Source organism: Canis aureus, chromosome 10 (genome assembly GCF_053574225.1).
Source record: "Canis aureus isolate CA01 chromosome 10, VMU_Caureus_v.1.0, whole genome shotgun sequence".
Lineage (NCBI taxonomy): Eukaryota > Metazoa > Chordata > Mammalia > Carnivora > Canidae > Canis > Canis aureus.
Genome location: NC_135620.1, coordinates 64,838,162 through 64,859,863, shown reverse-complemented (window position 1 = coordinate 64,859,863; position 21,702 = coordinate 64,838,162). Strand labels below are relative to the sequence as shown.

General features: G+C 43.8%; 1 long non-coding RNA gene across 2 annotated transcripts; it reads right to left on the bottom strand.

Moving 5' to 3' along the window:
• Positions 1–25: 25 nt before the first annotated feature.
• On the bottom strand, positions 26–21,578 carry LOC144322609 (uncharacterized). 2 transcript variants are annotated; one of them, XR_013388258.1, is made up of 4 exons: positions 21,262–21,578; positions 17,850–17,906; positions 9,616–9,685; positions 26–384 (listed from the first exon to the last, which is right to left on the bottom strand). It is a non-coding gene; the product is annotated as an uncharacterized LOC144322609 (long non-coding RNA). The 2 variants fall into 2 exon arrangements; XR_013388259.1 differs by having other exon boundaries at positions 26–373.
• Positions 21,579–21,702: the final 124 nt, after the last annotated feature.

Genomic DNA, 21,702 nt, shown 5'->3' with positions numbered 1-21,702 from the left:
GAGGGTGAAAAAAGCAGAATGAACAGTGTGTCTGCACACAGCCAAAATTACCATGCCCATGCCCCAAAAGCCCTTCTTGCTCCCTCCTGGTTCAACCACTCTTTCTCAACATGCAGGGATGGAGGTGAGGGATCAGAAATCAGGACTAGACTCTAATTGCAACTCTTCCCCGAGAAGAAAAAATGCAAGTTCCAGACAGATAGAAATGAAGAACCTATGTCCTGGGACTCACTGTTTTCATAGTGATGCTAGTGGCTAGTTCATCATGTAAAATCAGATTGATTCCCCCCAAGACACATCTTCATTTCCCCTTGGAGATCACAACCTTGTAGCCTCCCAAGCTCAAAGTCCTGGTGGCTTGATATGATATCACCTGTAAAGATACTGTCCTAAAGATTAGATTTATTTGTCTTCTTCTACAATCCTTTGCAGGTAAGATGCAAGAGCCAATACATCAGGACATGTACAAAAGAACTGAAGATTAATCCCATCATCACTAGAGTGGATCATAAAGCTGAACAGCTGCCCAGTTGGAGGACCAATGATGGTCTGAGATCCAGATATGTCATGCATAATTATTGCATACCTCAAGTGGGAGTATTTTTTTTTTTTTTTAACGTAAAGAAAACACATGGCTATGACATTTCCCACCGTGATGTTCTTGCTGGCTACTCAAGGACACATTTATTGAAACCAGTGCACACATAAACCTAGATTTTCTAATGATAGCTAAAATAAATCTCTCCTTCCCTGACACATCTCAGATGAATTAAAAATCCTGAAGTGGTGGGAAAAAAAATACTGGCATATAGAGTACCCAAAGTGCTAGTCGGTTAGGACATGACTTCCTCAAAGACAGGCCCCTTTTCCATTGTATTCCAGTGGCTGGCACATGGGAGGCTAGAGAGGTTCAAATGAGTGAATGAAAAGGTAGACTGGACCATTTTTCAAACATAAGCCTACTTATCTCTGGGATTCACTGTGAAAACTTAAAGCGAAATTTAGAAAGCACATACTTTTTTATGTTCCTAACACTGGCGTAGTTACCCCTGCACCTACAGGTCAAGCACTCACAGTTAAAAGAACATGTTTTTTGGTTTTTTGGGGTTTTTTTTAAGATTTTATTCATTCATCTGAGAGAGAGAGAGAAAGCACAAGTGAGGAGAGGGGCAGAGGGAGAAGGAGAAGCAGACTCTCCACTGAGCACAGAGCCTGACATGGGGCTCGATTCCAAGACCCTGAGATCATGACTTAAGCCAAAGGCAGATGCTCAACCGACTGAGCCACCAGGTGCCCCAAAAGAACATGTATTAATTAAGGCATTTTTTTAACAGAAAAGAAGAAACCATCCAATTAAAAGTGGCTTAAAGGGATGCCTGAGTGGCTCAGCAGTTGAGCGCCTGCCTTCGGCCCAGAGCATAATCCTGGAGTTGCAGGGTCGAGTCCTACATTGGGCTCCCTGGACGGAGCCTGCTTCTCTCTTTGCCTAGGTCTCTGCCTCTCTTTCTGTGTGTCTCTCATTAATAAATAAATAAAATCTTTTAAAAAAATAAAAGTGGCTTAAAGAATTAAGAAATCCATTATTTCAAACACAGCAAGTACAGAGGTTCCAGATGAATTTAGAAGAGGTCCCTCCTGCCTCCACACACACTCCTACACACACACTCTATAGTAAGCCCCAGTTTAACTATCTAAAAGTAGAGCATCTTCTAGATCCCAGAGTGGTAACAGAAGGCAGGTGCTACCAGAACACATGACTTAGTGAGGTTTTCCAATGCTTCTGATGACATTCAAAGGGCTAGCTAGGTCACTGCCCTTTCTCATTCAGAGCTTACATCACTAAACTACCTATGAATTCACCCTAACACCTATGGCTTCTATTTATGGGAGTATTTAAACATAGCAAGAGTGAATCCATTTCCTACCTATAGGAAGGAAGGAGAGTCCATGCCCAGAAATCTTCAAACATCCCTCTGCTTTCAGCATTGCAGAGTATGAGAAAACTCATTTTCTCACATTTTACTTGAGAATTAAGATGAAGAATGCTAGCACAATGATTACAAATCCATTTCCCTAATTCAGGTAGCACAGAAGCCTGAGGTAGGGTAACTTCATGGCTGATTTGACAGCTTCACCAAGTATCCAGATTTTTTTCCATGTCTCAGTATATCAACTTTGTTCCCAGAATGGCTCCCCTCATGGTCATAAGAGGGCTGCCACCATTCCAGGCATCCCATCCAAACAGAAAAATGTCCAGAGGCAGAAAAGAAACTGAATCTTCCAGTTTCCTCTTTTGAAGAGGTGAAGAAACCATTTCCACATGCCTCCTATCAGCTCTCCCTTTGCATCACCTCTGCCATGGTAGATGACACATACACCTTAGGATCCACTGCTGACAAGGGAAAATAGGATTACTGTAACTAGTTAAATTACTCACAATTCACCATTGAGCTGGAAACAGAGACACCTTCCATGACCAAACTGAGGTTTTGTTAGCAGAGAAGAAAGGGGTAGGGCAAAGGGCAGGCAACTAACAGCACCTGTACAAAGTGGCCCGCCATCAACGAGCACTTTTCAGGGTCCTGTGCTGTCTGGATGCCAAGGGTCCCTTCAGGCAGAAAAGCCGTGGAAGAAAAGGGCTTTGGCACTTGGGTGACCCATGGGGTTTGCTTCTGGCTCCTCTTGGGGCCCCAGCAAAGCATGTGGGGAATGTGCTGACGTGGTGATTTGTGGCACTGCTGCCATCATTGGTATTTGCCTGCCTATGTCACTTCCAGAGGCTACCAAATCTCATAGGATACAATAGGAAAAAAATGGAGTCAGGGTACAAGGGCAAAGGAAACCACTTTATTGGAGACCTACTAGACACAAGACTTTTTTTACGTACTAGATCATTTTGTTCTCATGATAACTGCCAGCTAAGTCTCATTGGCATTCTGCCATAAATGAAGATGCTGAGCCATCATTAAACATCTTGCCCAACATTCCATAGCTAGAAAGTGCCAGAGCCGAGACTCAAGCTCAAAGCTGTCTGACCCTAAAACCAGCAGGCCCCATCTGCAGACATGTTACCTTTCGGTGCAGAATAGACCACCAAGCCACAAGTAATGAGAAAGGGACACTCCAGAAAACATTAAGTCAGTGTAGGAATATAGTCAGAAAAGCTGAAGTAAGAGTTAATACTGTTCAGGGACCCAGAAATCTGCATCACCTTTTGACCCCATTAATACAGATCCCGTGCACAAGATACAGATGAAGGATCCTCTGCTCCTGAAGTCCTACCCCATGGGTTGCTATGATTTGATCTCATAAGACTCCTAACCCCATGTTACTCAAACTATAGTCCACAGACCAACGCTAGTCTGCAAACCACTTCCAGTTCACAATAAACACAGACATGAAAGTGAGTGGCTAGAAACCCGTATGTAACACTTTGACACTAGTGGGACATTCAAGCATGTAATTAGTGCACTTGTCTCAAGGAACAAGATGTTGCTGAACACAGGCTGCATATGGCATAAGTGACATTCTAGTATGAGTCTACAACAGATCGGAAAATTTTAAAGTTAAGATAAATTGGTTTTTTTTTTTAACCTTGATACTTCACAGAGAGTTGGGAAAGGACTGCCCTGAAGTTTGGCTGGTTGGACAAAATCACTCCCATTTTACAGGTGGGATGAATGAGACTCAAAGAGACTGAGGCACTTGACCAAGGTCAACACCACAGGTAAGAAATTTCTCAGCTCCTGATAACAGAGAGAGTGTTGGCCAGAAGGGGCTGTAAAAAAAGTGCAGGCTTGTAAAAAAATAAAATAAAATAAAATCATTTCCTCTGGCTCTGCTGTTGCCAAAAGTTCAGCTGAGATAAGATGCCTCAGGTGAGAACAATCTACAAAAAGAAGCCAGGAATAAAAGGGAGATGGATGGGTTCACTCCTGACAAAGGCCAGTCTTTTCACAACCTGATTTATAGATCGACTTACTAGCAATTTCCCCTCCAACAAATCATAAAAGCCTTCTCAGTTTGCCTCTAGAACTCACCAGCCCCATCACTGACTCTAGGCCGAACCACACTGACCATCGCACCTCCTCAGAGCGTGACTCTTTCTAGATTATTCTACCATGACCTCTTCCCTTTCCCCAACTGGAAAAGCCCTGCTCTGCCTGGAAACATTTTTGGAAGAGAATATTGTCTTAGCCAAGTGTCTGGGTTTCAAGAACTAAGATGCATTCAAGCTCATTTTAAAGGGGAGGATATATAGCAGGGCTGCTCAGTGGCCTCCCACAGACATCCCAAGACAGGAGTAGAGGTGAGGGATCAGACCAGGGACTACAAAATCAGCGCCACCTGCTTGCTCTCTCTGAGAAGCCACTGTTCTCTGTCATCATCCTGACCGCTCAGCTTCTCCTTACTGACCCACCCCATCTCTATTTTCTCCTGTGCTTCCTCTCATTATGTGTTGCTTTACCACCTCTGTGCCTTCACTCACACACCCCCACTGTGGCCTCCCCACCTCAACTGCACCTTGCAACTTGGCAAATGCGGCACCGGCACCAGCACCAAATAGATCCACCTCCCTGCTCCCAAGTCTGACTTCCTGAAAAAGGAAATTGATTAGCTAAGGTCATCTTTGCAAGCCAGGCCACTAATCAGTGGTCACCAGCCTACCTAAGAATCAGCTTTCCTAAGGTCCAAGGTCAATCTTGGACTGATCTCAGCAGTTATTGCCAGGAAAGGCCAGGTATGCAATATGGAGAATGTCTGCTTTAATCAAGGAGACTGTAAACAGGCCAACTGACACCACTAACATGGTCTGTCCAGAAATAAATAAAACCAACCCCTCTATATCCTTCGGTTCCCAATTCTGGTGACACCTTCTCTGGGAAGTCTTCTGTGATTTCTCCAGGTTGGCTTTTATTCCTTGTATTTGTGTAGCAGAATGTGAATCCTGCTACAGAAACACTCTCCATGTTAACTGGAAACTGACTGCTTGCATTTCTGCCTCTCCACTAGACAGTTAGGACTTTGAAGACTCAGAACACACACAGTCACCTTTGTATTTAAAGGGTATAGCACGGAGCCTGGTGCTGAGCACAGAAGGAGCTCTATAAATGAGCAGGAAGTGAACAATTGAATGAAAGTCTGAGTAGCACATTGCGCTATTCAGTTTGACCAAGTTAAGTCCCTCTGCATCCACTTTAGATAAACTAAGGAAAATGCTGGAGACAGGAATGGAAAGGAGGAGGAAGTGAAGTAAAAGATTCTACAAAGAAAAAAAGAGGGTGCCTGGGTGGCTCAGTTGGTTAAGCATCTGCCTTCAGCTCAGGTCATGATCCAGGGTCCTGGGATCCAGCCCTGCATCAAGCTCCCTGCCTCCCTGCTCTGTGGGAAGTCTGCTTCTCTCTTTCCCTCTACCTCTCTCCCTGCCCATGCTTGCTCTCTCATTCTCTCTTTCTCTGTCAAATAAATAAATAAAATCTTTAAAAGAAAAATAAAAGGAAATTAGCCTCAAAAAGGAAGAAATAAAGAGGTAGGGGAAGTGCTGGCTCTGCTGTAGTGTTACTTCCAGGTGTTTCTTTCAGTATGTTTGGATTCCTTGCCATAGTAGGTGGAAATAAGGGATCAAAGCTTGGGTTCAGTTTCCCCACCTGTAAAATGGAGATGCTAACTGCTGCTTTGCCAGGTGACTAAGAGGACAAAAATAGGTAATCAATGAAGTGTCCAGCAGAACATCTGGAGGCAGATAAAAGAAGTTCATGGATTATGGGGAATAGTTTTAAAACTCCTTATAGCATGCCAGGCAGGCTGGCGATGACAGAAGGTGGTAGTACACAGACCTTTTCACAGGGAAGCACTGAATCCTTATAAAATTATTCTTCAACCTGGGGTGAAGGATGAAGGAGAGAACAGCAGAAGCACTGCTGCCCATTGACCGCAGGAGACCTGTGCAGGCCAATAACAATGTCATGATGTTAATCATTAAAATACTGTGTCTGTTTTTGTCTGGGGAAAAGGCATTTTGATCTTTGTTCTCCCTCTATAAAGATGAAAGGTAGGGTGCTACCAAAGGTAGCAACTCAAAGCCAAGAGGATGTCATGCCTGCCTGGCCATATATATAGAAAGGCTTCAGCTCCCCAGGGCCCCAGTTGGACAGTCCCTGGAGGGTAAAGCCAGAGCAGAGGCAGTGGAAAGGGAGCAAGATGGATCAGCTCCTCCAGGGAGGCCAGGCTCCACCTGTTCAAGGGAGAGACTTTTGTAACTGGCTGGCAAAAGAGAATTAAAAAGCAAAGTGAAAGTCTATACATACCCAAGAGAAATAAAAATGTATGTCCATATAGAAACTTGTACATGAATGTTCAGAGCAGCATTATTCATAACAGCCCAAAGGTGGAAACAATCAAATGCCCATCAACTGATGAATGGATAAACCAAATGCACTATATTCATATGATGGACTATTATTTGGCACTAAAAGGAATGAAGTAGTGATACGCCAAGGATGGAGCTTGAAAACATTATATTAAGTGCAAGAAGCCCATCACAAAAGACCACACATGATTCCATTTATATGACATGTCCAGAATGGGTAAATCCACAGAGATAGAAAATAGATTAAGGTTGTCAGGGGCTGGGGACATGGGAATGGGGAGTGACTGCTAATAGGGAGGGGGTTTCTTTCTGAGGTGATGAAAATGTCCTGCTCTGTAAATACCCTATCACCCATTGAATGGTACACTTCCAACAGGTAAATTATGTGGTATAGGAATTACAGCTTAATAAAGCTGTTACAGTAAAAAAAAATAGCAGTGTGGAATAGCAGTTCATGCCTGAACTTTGGGTCAGATTCTTAGTTCTCATATTCCCATTGAGAAAACTCTGAGCACCTACTAAGTGCCAAATACTGTCCTAGGTGCTGAGTCCACAATAGTGAGTAAGACAAACAATGCCCTGCTCTCTTGGAACTTAACGTTTTACTGAAGAAATTGACCAAAAAAATAAATAAATAAAAATTTTAAGAAGTAAATGAGCAAATAAATGCAAGGATGCTGAGACCATGAAGCAAGTAAGGAGCTTAAAGAAAGAATCCCTTAGACTGTGAAAGATGCATAAGCAAAATTCTGGGCAGAGGAGCTAGCATGTACAAAGGGCATAGGGTACAAAAGGACTTGGTGTCTTAGAGGCACTTACAAAGACCAGCAGGGCTAGAACTGGTCATATTCCCACTTCTTCGTGCAGATGCCAGACCAGGCCCCTCCACTCTACGTTCTTCCACAGTACGAGGGGGAGAAAAAACAGTGCCCGCTCATATGTGGGGGCACCAGTTTTTGTGCTGGGCAAAAAGTAGGTAGAACCCAAATAATTCTCTCCTCCATCCCCAACTCATGTCCTAGATTGGGTATTTTTCCTCTCTCTTCTTCTAGAAGCACAGACATTCACTGGAAGAGTCAACAAAACTAGCAAATGAGCTGCACAATCCTCTGGGTAATGGTCGAGCCTGATAAGGAGTTTCCCTGCATGCCTCCCCTACATGGACCACAAGAATTAGGTTGTGATGGTTTGTGAATCGTTTATCCTTGAACAGCATGACCTGTTAGGTCCTCATTGACCAGTGTCCCTAGAGTGGCCACTCTGGTTGCCTTCATCCCTCAACAGCCTGTTGGTAGGCTCTAGGCTTGGTCTGAAACTGGTCTGAGTCAGAAGCTCAGCAAAGAGAGAAAATGTGATGCTGTTGATAAGGGCGGATTCCAGAGAGACTTCTACTTCTTCCTGGCTAAGTGCCCTGAGGTAGGGGACTCCCCTCTCTGATCATTTTTCTCTAGCAGTATCAGCCTCTGCTACTGTTACAATATGCAAGTATCTACTTGAATTCTACCCCACGAAATTTAGCACTACCATTATTCCCATTTCACAGAAGAGTAAATTGAAGCTCAGACAGCTGAAGTCAGGTACCCAAGGTCATACAGCTAGTTGATGGAGTAACTGGATTTGAACCCATGAAGTCTGGCTCCAGAGCCTATGATCTATACAACCACACATCATAATATCCCTCAGCTGTGAAATAGGACAATAACACCGCATGGTAAGGTTTTCATGAGGATTGACTGAACTAATGGAAAGTAAAGCACCTTGGTGCTGGGATCATGGAGAGTGCACAATGAATTGTACCTGGCCTACTGCCCCTATGTCCCGGAAGTTTAAGGAGGACTCTGCTGTTGGAAGGGAATTTTTTTCAAACTTCCGGGTAAGGTGTTTCTAAAAGAGAAACTGACAAATCCGAATGACTTCCCAGTGGAGCTCTCCAGCAGTCACTGAAATTTCCATGCAGACCCAGAAGGAGTGATTTCAGTTTACAAGGGAACTTGCTGGTATCAGTTGCAGGGCAGCTGGAGACTGACAATGGCTCTGAGCAGGAGGCTTCAGTGGTTAACTAGAGGAATCTGTAGGGTTACCAGAAGGTGGGCTGGGGGATCCAGTCTACTGGACTCTGTCAATGGCGATGACAATCCAGAGTTGTCTGAAGCAGAAGGAGACTTTCAATGAGAAACTTCCAAAGGACTATTAGACTCCAGTTTGGCAATGAATGAGAGGGCACCACACTCAATCACATGGAAAGCTGCATTTTTTTTCCGCTATGGGGTCAAAAAAAGCAACAGAGCAAAGTGGAAAGGGCCTAATCTCACTTCTAGGCTTACTATAAGAGAGTTCCTAATGACCTTTCCAAGATTCCATTTCTCCATCTACAAAATGAGGCAGATAACACCAACCTTACAGAGGGTCATCAGAATTAATAAATGGCAAGCATCTAGCAAAGGGACTGGCACACATTTTTATTTAAAAATAACAATAATCGGGGATCCCTGGGTGGCTCAGCAGTTTAGTGCCTCCCTTCAGCCCAGTGCGTGATCCTGGGGTCCTGGGATTGAGTTCCACATCAGGCTCCCTGAGTGGAGCCTGTTTCTCCCTCTGCTTCTCTCTCTCTCTCTCTCTCTCATGAGTAAATAAATAAAATCTTAAAAAAAAAAAAAAGAATTATCTAAGCTCTTATTTACCATGCTAAACTTTATACATGCCTTTGATATTCTCATTGAATCCCAGCAACCACCCTGTGAGATAATATTATTAATAGTCCCATTTCCCAAATGAGAAACTGAGGCTAAAGAGTTCCAAAATTGCATGTCGAAGGTCATATAGCTCATGAATGATCAAGCAGGACTTTATATCCAGGCAGTGAGACCTCAGAGCCTTCAACTGAAAGTCTACAGACTTTCCCCTGCCCTTTCTCAAGAATGCATACTGTCAACCCAACTGTGATTTGTGTTTATGGGGCCATTCACAGTAACTGGGACATTATGGAGGAAGGGCTAAGACCATGGTGGGCTTTAAACAATACCAGCTCCTCCTTCACAGAGGTGCTGTGGCAGTATCTCCAGGAATCTTTACGACAGCCCATGTGAGACAGAAGAGATTAACTTCATCATGCAGATGAGAAAGAGACAGAGAGATGGAGTGAATCATCCAAGCTTATGGACAGGCAGTAGGAAGGAGAACTGGAGCCCACTTCAGCCCTAGGCTGGCTTCCAGGGAAATAGCTGCTGGATAATAAGTTATCTCACCTCTCTGAAGCCAGGCAGCCTTGTGTCTACACAGGAAAACGAAGGTAGATAAATGCAGGAATTCACAGCCCTATAAAAAATGAATTAAGATAAAATATGTACCCTTACTACTTAATGAGGGAGGTTTACGAACACAAATGCATATGACAATGACTCAGACGAGCATAATTATCTTATCATAAGTCAAAGGCAATAGATTTTCATTTCTAAGTAAATATTGCATTTCCTCGATCCTAAAACACACCTATTTTTGTTCATGTTTGGTCACTTCTGAAGTCCAGGTATAACTTAACCATAGATGCACACATTCAGTATGTCTTTCTTACCATCCGTCCCCCTACAGGTTGGCATTGAACTGAAAATGTGTCAAAGTTGTTGCCTTAGAACTGAGGTCCCTGCTTCTTATCTCTGCCTAGGTAAAACCCCCACCCTATCCCTGCTCTCCTTTCCTTCTTTCAAGTCAGAAGAGGAAAACTGTGCCCAGCTTGTTAGGAGATAAGAGGTAGCCAGCACTCTCCTATAGGACTTGGGGAAGAATTAAGTCATTGGGGGAAGGGATCTTCTCTCCCCTGGCCCAGAACTACTATCTATTCTCTGATCTCTAATGGCAAGGACATGGGAATGGGTGACTGAGCCTGGATCCTGGGCCCGGGGTCCATGAAGAGCATACCTTTGTGCAGCAGGACATGTGAGTCCAGAGAGGAAGAGGTTCACTGCAGACCCACTTAGAAACTCCATAGCAGAGCCCAGTTCCAAATCCAAGGTTCTGGCTTTCCAGAATAAATGCTTCTCACTCTGTGGCCTCCAGTTGTTCTCTCAGACCCTCAGCCTGGAAGGAGCCCTGAGCTGGCTAATGAGGTATTGCTGCCTTCTTGGAGGCAGCACAGGCTATGTGCCCCTGGGTAAGTCGCTTCATCTCCCCTCCTGCGGCTCAAACTCCCTCAGCCTCATTCTGTCCCAGACTCCTTCTCAGGATTAAAAATGGGCCTCCTTCAAAAGCTACTACTCTTAAACGTAGGAATCTTAAATGTAGCCATCATAGGCCAACAAGGGCCTCCTTCTGTCCCCTGAAGTTTTAAAAATAGTGTTAAAATGTAAAAGGAACACAAGAATCAAGAGAAAAACATCCAATCAGGAATCAGTACTGCTAGCTAGCTTCAGGCCCCGACCCTCACCCTTTCAGTCTGCAAAATGGGCACACTTTCCTATCTCTGAACTTGTTTCCCTCCCCTTTTGGCCTGGCCCCCATTGCTCGTAACAGGCTCAGGGGGGAGAATCCTGCTAGTAAAGTCTCTGAGCTCTGAGCTCTGTCTGGGGTGTCTGTCGAATTCAATCACTCAGAAGCCATGTTCTATCCTCCTTTAAGATGGCAGACAACTGGGACGCCTGGGTGGCTCATTGGTTGAGCATCTGCCTTCTGCTCAGGTCATGATCCTGAGGTCTTGGGATTGAGTCTCGCATCGGGCTCCCCTTAGGGAGTCTGCTTCTCCTTCTGCCTGTGTCTCTGCTTCTCTCTGTGTGTCTCTCAGGAAAAAAAAAAATCTTAAAAAAAAAAAATCCCTGACTTTAAAAAAATAAAAAAGATAAATAAAATGGCACACAACAAAGACAGACAGATACACTTCAGTTTAAGCCTCCTTAACAAAACTTTCGCCTCAGGTGCTCTGCCTCCACCCCCAGGCACAGAACAAGAAAACAGAACCACCCAGAGCTATGGGGAAGGGTGTGTGCAGGAAAAGGAAGAGTAAAGAGGTGGATGAAGTCCCCAAGATAGCCCAAGGATGAGTCTCATCAAGGCAAATGGCAAGCAGCTCCCAAATTAGCTGAGAACCACTGAGCCCACCATTACACAGGAAACACACTTCTTCCCAAAGTAGGGGGGTACTGGTTAGGAATCAGACTGCTGTATTCATGACCCCAGCTCTGCCACCTAACAACCTGTCTGACCTTGGGCCATGACTTAACCTACCTGTCAACTAGGAGTAAATAGTAGCTGCCTCCTAGGGTCATAGGATGCTCGGGACAATGCCCAGTACAGAGCTAATTCTAGGGTATTGTTCACTGCTATTACCTACCCAGAGTTTGACATACATTGTTATCTCAAAGAGTCTTCATAAGAAGCCTGGGAAGAAATAATTATTTTCCAGAAGAAAAACCTGAGGCTCAAGTCACACTGCTGATTTATAACAGGGCTGGGATTAAAAGGCTCTCTGGGATCCCTGGGTGGCGCAGCGGTTTGGCGCCTGCCTTTGGCCCAGGGCACGATCCTGGAGACCCAGGATCGAATCCCACGTCGGGCTCCCGGTGCATGGAGCCTGCTTCTCCCTCTGCCTGTGTCTCTGCCTCTCTCTCTCTCTCTCTCTGTGACTATCATAAATAAATAAAATTTAAAAAAATAAAATAAAATAAAAGGCTCTCTGTTCTTTCTAACCCCAAGTTCCACTGAAGCAGGTTCTCTCCCAGAGAGGGGGAACAGAAAAGCACATGGTGGGGCAGGGGAAGAAAGGAAGACAGGCCAATGGGAAAGGCTCAAAGGAAAGAGCCTGGCTGGTAGGGCAGACAGATGGAGCATCTTTCCCACCCATGACCTCTCTAAATGGTGCTTGACAGGGAAGATGCTGGCTGCAGGCCAAGGGACTGTTGGGGGCTCCCGGTCTTTCCCAGCAGTACTGGAATCTCTGAGCCTCTGTGCTACATACCACACCACAGATCAGCTACTATGAGGGAGGAAGGACAAAGGACAGGCCAGACTGGGCATCTTTGGGTCAGGACCTGCACAGGCCATGGGGCTCTAGGATAACCACAGGCTAGGTTAGTCCAGTGACATCCTATCATCCCCAGGCTCTTCAGGTCCCAGATACCATGTTCTAAGAAAGGGAATGAGGAGGCTGGACTGAGAATGGGCAGAGTCACATGGGTGGGTGTACAGGATCCATTCCAGCAGGCAGCAGGGCAGGCCAGTGGGGAGGCAGTCAGGAGCCCAGAGGGTTGGCAGCTGTGACCACAGGCCAGGCATCTCTCTAGCCACAAGGGTTGGCACAGGGAGACCAGACTGCCTTCTCAGACTGAAAAGAGGAGTCTCTTTAGGATTGAGAAATTCCTGTCCAGTGCCACTCTCCCATTCCCAGACTCACCAAACGTTGGGGCAGGAAAGGGGCTTCCCAAGGTTAGCCAACAGGACCTTCTTATTCTATAGTGGGGCAAAATAAGGTCCCCCAGAGGTGGAAGATGTAAATGGGACAAGAATTTGAGTGCCCCAACACCAACACCAGGTCCCATGGTCTTTTGGGGACACATATGAGACTCAGATCACATCTCTATGGCTCTGCCTCTGGATCTGCTCCCAATTAGCAATATGTACTATTTTATTCTAGGAGCTTCCTTCAGCTTGTGGCTTCTACAGTTCTGAGATACAGAGTGGCACGTATTCATCGTGTGTGTGTGTGTGTGTGTGTGTGTGTGTGCGCGCGTGCGCGCGCCTGTGTCTACTCATTCAACAGCAAATATTTATCGAGTGCCTTGGGCCAGGCTCCATTTTAAGCCCTGGAGATAAAGCAGTTCACAAAATAGATGAAGCCCTCCTTTTGTGGGGCTGACATTCCAGCGGAGAGACCTATAGTCTCGTGGGAGTCAATGTAAAAGGACCCCAGTGTATCATTTGTGCCAGGACTCTGAGAGGTGGGGAGTGTCCTAGCAATACCAGTGAGAGCCACAGTCCTTCCCCAGGCCTACTTGTGCTTCCAAGGAGTCTTGGACAAATCTTGTGGAAGCCTTTCCTGAGCCCACATCCCACACCCCAGCTCCCTGCTCCCACAGCACCCCAGGGAGCTTCTGGCATTCTATGCCCTGCCTTGCAATCACTGATTTTGTTTTATGATTTCTGAGCAACATAAATAGGGAGAGCATTTCTGTCTCCTCTAATTGAATAAAAGGCTGATGGAACGAAGCCATTGATTCTGAGCTCCAGTTGCTCATCTGTACAATGGAGGCGATAACTATCCATATGACTCCTGATGGTCCCGCAGATCAGATGAGACTACAAGATGAAAGGGCCTTCGAACCAGCAGGCTGCTCTTCCAGCAATAGTCCTTATTATGCCCCATAAAAATGGCACCAGTTAAGTGCCTCTCTCTGGAAAAGGACTCAGCCATGGAGATCCCCGGCATTAGCTGGGCTCGTGTGCTTGTACAGGAACGTGGGAGTGAGCGCGGGTACAATGTGCTGGCCTGCAGGGCCAGTCCAGTCCTTCAAAGAGGCTCTGGAGTTTCAAGGAGGCTGCAGGGAGCAGGGACACAAGGCTGCCTAAGGCCAGCAGGGCACCAGATGAGTCAGCCCACGGCATGGGGCAAAGGGGGGGAAAGAAAGAAGACACCCTGGAGTCCCCATGTCCATCCATCCGTCTGTCCGTCAGCTGCAGCCAGTGGCTCACCAGGCAGGACGGAAGCACTGCCCGGCCATAAATGAATGCTGGCTCCAGGCTGGCCGCCCGCCCTGGCCGCCTGCACGGAAGGCCGGACTTTACCCAGCAAATCGGGAAGGAACTGGAACCTCTGAACTTGGGACTTGGGCTCTGTCGATAAGGCCTGTGGACAAACAGAGGGCAGGGGCCGAGGCTCCCCTTTATACACACAGAAGCCCAGCTCCAGGCTGATACTACCGAGATCTTTGCCCTTTGGTTCAAACAGGAAATCTTAAAATGGAAAATGAGCTGCCTGAGGAAGGGGTGCGGCCACCAGCCTACAGGGAAGCAGGTTGTTCGAAGCAGAGCATTTGGGCTTCATGCAGGAGGAACGCAGCCAGCCCGGCCCGGGTGTTTGGGAGGGGGCAGGAGCCTCCTGGGGAAGGAGAAGGCAGCCAGAGGGCTGGGGAGAATCAGAGGCCTGGCTCTGACCCACAGTTACACCACTTCTTCGTCGTGTGGCTTATGGGGATGACCTCACCCATAGGAACCTTGGTTTTCCCATCTGTAAATGGGGCTAACAGCACCATCCATGTCAGAGAGCACTTGAGATGATCCAAATGAAGTCATGAGTGTGAAAGTGGCCTACAAATCACAAAGGGCTTGACTGGCCATCCTGCATCCCGCATCCCGGCCAAAGCCCCCTCAGAAAGCATTTCACAATCAAGAGGGGAAATCCAAAATAATACCTCCTGCTCCACACACCACCCCCATACACCCCCATGCTGGCAGTTCAAAGAGGAGAAAATTGGGAGAAGATAAATAATTAGAGAACCCCAGCAGTCTCCCTGCTGAGGTTTCCAGGTAATTATTCACCTGACAATTACTCCTCTCACGTTAATTCTACCTCCAGATCCTTCTGACAAGGTAAATTCATCTATGTACATCTCTAACTACCCTGCTTTGGTAAACATTCCAACGAGCTTGGATGTCCCATTAAAGGAAAAAAAAAATTGAAGAAGTGAGACAGGCAGGAGAGAGAGAAATTAACTCTTGGTCATTACTGGCATTTACAGAATTAACCTTCGAGGATAATTAATGAGGAATCAAAGCCAAGGTAAACTTTATCCAGAGCCAAAAGGGAGCCAGTCACAGTAGGGTGGGAACCACAGGAGGCCCCTTTTCCACGGGGTTCACACCTCCCACCAGTAGGAGTTCAGAGGAGATTACTGGAAGGTTCCAGAACCTTCTGCCCAGGGCAGCAGTAGGGGCTGCACTTTCACTTTTAGGAAGAAACTTCTTTGTCTGGTGAAGTCACTCTGGACTCTCCCCTCCCACTGACAGACCAATAACCCTTCCAGGCCACCCGCAGCGGAGGCCTGGACATTTCCGGACCCAGCACATCTTAGGCATATCCATCCTGCAATAGTTGCTGGATGGATGAATCAATGCACTAATTCATTCAGTGTCTTAAAGCCTCTCCAATTTGCCAAACTCCACTGTGACTTCCCTTGGATTAAAGCTGTTGTCATCTTTTTGCCTAGACAAGAGCCTCTGATTGTTCCTCTGTTTCCAATCTCTCTCCCTCTCTTCCTCAACACAGACTTATCTTCCTTAAAAGACACACTGCCAAAGGGATCAAGGTAACATCTTAGCTCTGAACACAGAGGAAAAAGTCATGGTTAAGACAGTGGTGGTCAATGGAGTCAAACAGCCTGGGTCTGAAGTCTGGGTCAGCCACAGACCACCTGTGTGGCCTTGGGTAAGTTACTTACCATCTCTGAACTTCGGCTTCCTCATCTATAAAATGAGGCCAATAACAGAAGCTATCCCCTTACAGTTGTTGCATGCATCATGAGTTAGTGAAAAAATGCCTAGCACTTAATAAACATGAGCTATTAGCAGAAGCATGGTTATCATTGTCAACATCATCATCATTGCTTAAAATACCTTCACGGACTTCCCACTGTCCTCAAATTCAAAGCCAACCTCTCTACCATGGTGCAGGACACCTGGGCCTTGCTTGCCTCTCACTCTTCCCACCCCCACCCCCGCCCCCAGTCCAGCCACAAAGTCCTTGCCATTTCCTAAATGCTCCATTCTCTCTCCACTTCATCTCTCTGTATAGGCAGCTTTCTCTGTCTTCCAGGAACTGCATCTTGGGACCCAGGCACATACACACAACCCAAAGAAGCAAAGCCTATCCTGGTTTGGGCAGAAAGCATGTATGAGGCTCAGAGGTGGATCTCATAGCCAGCCTAAGTTCATGTGTCTTCTATAAAGAACACTCCGGTTGTTTTGAAAATTCCAATAGTCTTTTGAAAAGCGAAGGTAGATATGAGTCTCCTGGTTTTAGAATGAAAGAACTATTTCCATTGACGACCAGTGACTTGCCCATGGTCACCACTTAGTAGAAGCAGGAATGGGATTCTGAGCCTTCCCAGACCACAGAATGGGGTGAAAGGACAACCACTCAGAGGTAGATCTGAGCCTGCATTCCTAAACCAGGACCTGGGGCAAATTTTCACCTCTCTAAGCTCCCAGCTTTTTCACCTATAAAGTAGAGGTAAGAATGACTTTCTTACAAGGTGGTTTGGGAAGCTGAGTTGAAACATCTACTATATGAAAAAGTGCCTAGCCACTGCCTGGCCTTGAAAATGAAGAGCAGGGGATCCCTGGGTGGCTCAGCGGTTTGGCGCCTGCCTTTGGCCCGGGGCGTGATCCTGGAGTCCCGGGATCAAGTCCCACATCGGGCTCCTGGCATGGACCCTGCTTCTCCCTCCTCCTGTGTCTCTGCCTCTCTCTCTCACTCTCTCTATGTCTATCATAAATAAATAAATCTTTTTTAAAAAAAATGAAGAGCAAAGGGGAGAGTGGGTGGGAGTGTGCTGCCCTGAGGCAGGGGCCAAAAATCTGGAAGTAGCATGGAAAGGCAGAAAAAGCACCTCTGCCTCCACCCTGAACTTAGCGACCTTCACAGCCTTCACCCTCCAAGGTTAAAGGCAACTGGTATCCTTGGCAGAGAGGCACAGATAGTTCAAGAAAGGAAGTGGAAGCAAGGTTGGGGCTGGAGAAACAGACCTGGGGGAGTCCACATTCATGAGGAAGCTGCAATGATGTGATTAAGAGAAACCTCCCAGGGAGATTGCTTAGGATGAAACCAGAGTTGCTCCCAAGACCAGGAGACAAGAGGGGGTGCCTGGCTGGCTCAATCTGTAGAGTAAGTGACTCCTGATCTCAGGGACATGAGTTCAAGCCCCACATTGGGCATAGAGCCTACTTAGAAAACAACAACAACAAAGGACCAGGGGGCAGGGAAAGAGACTTGGAAAGGGCAGGTACTTAAAATACACAATGATTACAGAATCATCACCACAGCAATCAGCTCAGAAATAGCAACTCTATTTATTCAACATTTTCCTCCAAGTGTTCTCTAAGAGATATTTTTATATTTCACTAAAAGAACAAATGATCCCACAATGCTAAGAATCATTTTAGGGGAGGGCAACCCAAGTTTTCTTCACTTTCCAACTAGAATATGGATTTCTCAAGGGCAAGATACAGACCCAGAACTGAGCCCAGGGCCTGCCCCAGGGTGGCCTCAACAGATTTGTGAATGGATGTTGAAATTAATGAAGAGCTGGCACTAAGATTAAAAGGGGAAATACCCCGATAGCCTCTAAGTTCTTATTTTTCTAATATGAATATTATGTTCATATAATAATAATCTGACTTTGCTACTAATCTTATTTTCCAAATGACTGATTAAGCTATTATATGAGAAAACTGTTTTGAATTAAACTAACCTGAATTAGCTTTTGCCTCCTCCACTTACCTCTCTGAGCCTCAGTTTCTTCATCCTTTAAATACATGTGATTTTGTGTTGGAATCTCTGTTGGGAAAAGTCAAGATAATGTATGTAAAGTACCACCCCTATGGCTTTCACTTAATATACAAAACCTAGTCTTCCAGACATAAAGCAAGTCCAGCAAGATTCAGAAGCAAAGCATTCACACTGCATTCTCTAACCACAAAGCAATTCCATTGGAATTAAACAACAAAACAAAGAGAATCTTATGATTTTAAAAATTTATGAGCATACTTCTAAATAAGTCAAAGATCAAAGAAAGAACTAAAGTGGAAATTAGAACTTATATAGAGCTGAATGTCAGTGAAAATGCTACACATCAAAATTAATGAACATAGCCAAGTCAATACTTGAGGAATAGATAGCTTTACTTTAAAAAAAAAAAAAAAAAAAGACTTTATTTATTTGAGAGAGAGAGAGCATGCAAGCAGGGAGAGAGGTAGATGAAGAGGAAGAGAGAATCTCAAGCAGACTCCATGCTGAATATGAAGCTAGACACAGGGCTAGAACTCACAACCCTGAGATCATGACATGAGCCGAAATGTGAGCTTAACTGACTAAGCCACCAGTCACCCCTAGGAGGAATAGACAACTTTAAATGCTTAGATTAGAAAAGAAGAAAGGCTGAAATATGGTGAGCTAAATATTCAACTTAAGGAATTAGAAAATAACCACTGAATCAATCTAAGGAGAGTAGACATAAGAAAGAACTAAAAATGAGAGCAGAAATTAGGAAAATAGAAATGGAAATATTATAGCTTTAACAACATCAAAGTTCTTTATGAAGACTAGTAAAACTGATAAACTTTCAGTGAAAATGATCAAGAAAAAAATGGCAGAAGGCTCATTCCTTTATTATTAGGAATAATAAAAGGGATGAGCAGACACCTGGGTCGTTCAGTCAGTTGGGCATCTGACTCTTAATTTCAGTTCAAGTCATGATCTCAGAGTTGTCAGATTGAGGCCCACATCAAGCTCCAAGCTCAGCATGGAGTCTGCTTGAGATTCTCACTCCCTCTCCCTCTGCCCCTCCCCTCACTCATATGTGCACATGCTCTCTCTAATAAATAAATATTTTTTAAAAATAAATAAATAAATAAATAAATAAATAAATAAATAAATAGGGAAGAACAACTACAGATAGGACAGAGATTAAAAAGAGTAAAGTGGTGCCTGAGTGGCTCAGTGGTTGAGTGTCTGCCTTCAGCTCAGGTCCTGATACCAGGGTCCTGGGATTGAGTCCCACATCAGGCTCCCCTAAGGGAGCCTGCTTCTCCCTCTGCCTATGTTTCTGCCTCGGTGTGTGTGTGTGTGTGTGTGTGTGTGTTTCATGAATAAATATTTTTAAAAATAAAAAGAGTAAAAAACACCATGAACAGCTTTATGCCAATAAGTTTTAAAACTTAGATAAAATGGAAAGATTACTAGAAAAATATAATCCACCATAATTGACTAAAAAAAGAATTAGAAAAACCTAGCTTTTTCTCTAACCATTAAAAAAATTAAATCTATAATTTAAAACCATCCCATAAAAAAACTCACAGCCCCAGTGGTTATAAAAGCAAGTTCTAACTAAATGTCAAGAACAGGTAATTATAGATAATTCCAACTCTTGCAGAGAACCAGAAGAGGAAAATGACTTCCCCACTCATTTGATGAAGAAAGTATACCTTTGATATCAAAATGAGGCAAATATAATATAAAAAAAGGAAAATCACTAGCCAATAAAATCACTAACCACATGAACGTAGATGCAAAGTCCCCAAACAAAAGTTTAGCAAATTAAATCCAGAAATTATAAAGAAAGATATTACACATTACCAAAATTTGACTTATCCAAGAAATGCCTTGCTGACATAAATTAGATATTTATTTTTGCTATTCATCATCATAACATATTAAGTGAGATGAATCACAAGAACATATGAGTAGTCACACAAAAAGCTCCTTAAAAATTCAACATTAATAAGTAGTTTAAAAAAACAGCTTAGCAAACTAGAAATAGAAAGAAATTTCCTTAACTTAAAAAATGACATTTATAAAATCCAAAGTAAATATCATACTTAATGATGAATTATTAGAAGAATTTCCTTTAGAGTCAGGAAAAAACTTGCTAGTTTAAATTTGACATTTTTTGGAGGTTCTACCTCATGCAATTAGACAATACACATAAAAGAAAGGTAAGAAATTACCTTTATTCCCAAATTATATGATTGCCCACAGAAAAACATCAATAGAAACTATAAATTATTAGAAAGAATAATAAAATTAACAAAATTGCTATCAGCAAACAAAACTCAAAAAAATTACACTTATAAAACATTACATTTTTATAACCCAAAAACCATCAGTTTAAAATGCAATTTTAAGAATACAATTTACAAAATGGTAACAAAATTCTAATAAAAAATGCTCAAGACCTTTATGAAGAAAGCTATCTAGCTTGCTAAATGACATTTTAAAATATTTAAATGGAAGCAAAGAGTGGAACTATGTTCATGGACAGAAAGTTTCAATATACAGATATCAATTCTCCCCAAATTAGTCTACAGACTTAATACAACTGAAATCAAAATATTAGCAGGGTTACCCAAGGAATGTGAACATCTAATTTGAAATGTATGAGCAAGAGTAAAGGCCCAATAGTAATTCAGACAATTAAGAAGTACAACAAAGAACAAATAACAAAATTCATCCTTCCAAATACCAGAACTTACTATAAAATTACAAGAAATTCAGATAGGGTACTGTTGATATGTGAAGAGACACATGAGAGAAGACTGAGCCCAGAAGCAGACTCATGAACTTACAGATACCTAAAATAGGAAAGAGTTTCAGTGCAAGTCAGTGGGTACACATTAATACTCAGTAAATGCTTACAGGATAATCAGTTATGCATATGGAAAATATCATAATAATTTTGATCCCTATTTCACCTATAGCAGAAAAAAAATCACTTTCAGGTATTCTAGAGACTGAAATGAAATACAAAACTTAAACTTTTTTAAAATGTACTGATGATTTCAGGGTTGAGAAGTTCTTAAATAAGACACACCAAAAAACATTTTAAAAACCAGCATTGGGATCCCTGGGTGGCTCAGCAGTTGAGCGCCTGCCTTCGGCCCAGGGCATGATCGGGATTGAGTCCCACGTCATGCTCCCTGCATGGAGCCTGCTTCTCCCTCTGCCTGTGTCTCTGCCTCTCTCTGTGTGTCTCTCATGAATAAACAAATAAAATCTTTAAAAGTAAATAAATAAAAATAAATAAATAAATAAATAAAAACCAGCATTATCAAACTGATAAATTTAAAAAGCATACTAAATAAGCATTAAGAATTTCTTAAATAAGACACACCAAAAAGCATTTAAAAAGATATACCATTATAGGGATCCCTGGGTGGCGTAGCGGTTTGGTGCCTGCCTTTGGCCCAGGGCGCGATCCTGGAGACCCGGGATCGAGTCCCACGTTGGGCTCCCGGTGCATGGAGCCTGCTTCTCCCTCTGCCTGTGTCTCTGCCTCTCTCTCTCTCTCTCTCTCTCTCTCTCTCTCTCTCTGTGACTATCATAAATAAAAATTTAAAAAAAAAGATATACCATTATCAAATTGATAAATTCAAAAACCTCTGCTCATTAAAAACAATAAAGTGAAAAGACAAAAACTGAGAGAAAATATTTCTAGTACTGATCAAGGAATAACAGAATATGTACAGAATTCTCATAAAGAAAGGAAAGAAGAAAGAAAGAAGAAAGAAAGGAAAGGAAAGGAAAGGAAAGGAAAGGAAAGGAAAGGAAAGAAAGAAAGAAAGAAAGAAAGAAAGAA